Source organism: Phoca vitulina, unplaced genomic scaffold (assembly GCF_004348235.1).
Source record: "Phoca vitulina isolate PV1807 unplaced genomic scaffold, GSC_HSeal_1.0 scaffold92, whole genome shotgun sequence".
NCBI classification, from domain to species: Eukaryota; Metazoa; Chordata; class Mammalia; order Carnivora; family Phocidae; genus Phoca; species Phoca vitulina.
Genome location: NW_022589795.1, coordinates 134,064 through 135,202, shown reverse-complemented (window position 1 = coordinate 135,202; position 1,139 = coordinate 134,064). Strand labels below are relative to the sequence as shown.

Genomic DNA, 1,139 nt, shown 5'->3' with positions numbered 1-1,139 from the left:
GAGTGGCTACCCTCCGGGTGCACACAGGAGAGGAGATCTTGGGCAGTGCTAGAAGGGAGCAGGAGGGATGCTTCTGGATCCTAAGCAGAAACTGTTTGCACACTGTATGGAAATGTAGGAGGTGGAGATTCATTGTGCTGGATGCTGAAGACACTTGCATTTTTTGTTTGTGTGTCATGATTCCAAGGCAGATTTTTTTTTTTAAGAGTCTGTTAAAGAATTGCTTTATTAATACAAAACATACACACAAACTACTGAGTGCTAAGAAATTTAAATATCTAAGTCATAGCAAACAGGTGGCAATTCAACATCCAGGGTCGACAGAATGCTTGGAGACTGCAACAGATTCGACTCCCATGGTGGAGAGGGCTTCAGAGGTGAAGGGGGGCCCAGGTGCAACAGCTTCTCGAGTTCCCTCTCCTCATCGAGGATCATGAGAGGCACTCCACTCAAGGGGAGGCGTGCAATCTGGTGCTCTTCAGGCAGGTCAAAACTCTCAAAATCTAAAGGATTGAAGGGAAAGAATTTTTCTATTTCTGGATAGGTGTCATCTGAGGCAGGAACAGAGCTTTTTGCTTTGATAGTCTTCTCAGTCACCTTTTTGGCAGAGAAGTTTGGCTGCTTCTGTTTGAGAGATCCATTAGTCTTTACTGAGTTTTCTGTGGCTCTGTTGACAGTTCCCAAAGCCTTTCTGGCAACTTTAGGTAAGGCTGCTTGAGCATCAAACATTTTGCCTACACGTGGTGTTGAAACCTGAGATCTCCCATCTAAAGCTTTGACTGGAGGCCTAGACCCCGGCTTCAGCCCGTCCTTGGGAGCCACACGGGTGCCTGGTTCTCCATTTTCTTTATCAACAAAGATCAGGGTAGCCATTTTGGACTAGCTCCTTCCTCGCGGGACCTGCGTGCCCAGCCACTCACGACCTCACGGTCCACCCACGTCGGAATCAACAGCCCCAAGGCAGATGTTTTTAAAAAGTGTGCCTGGGTATTAGAAAAATTCTTGGGAGAAAAAAAAAAAAAAAGAAAAATTCTTGGGAGGTCTTCAGACCTTCAAAAGCTATGCAAGTGGTGGAATCCAAGTCTGTATCTCTGAGAAGAAAAAGGAAATCCAGCTAATATCTGGGGTAAAATTGAAGA

At 45.7% G+C, this 1,139-nt stretch overlaps 1 pseudogene; it reads right to left on the bottom strand.

Annotated features, from left to right (window-relative positions):
* Positions 1-238: 238 nt before the first annotated feature.
* On the bottom strand, positions 239-934 carry LOC116627014 (annotated as a pseudogene).
* Between the last annotated feature and the right edge of the window lie 205 nt (positions 935-1,139).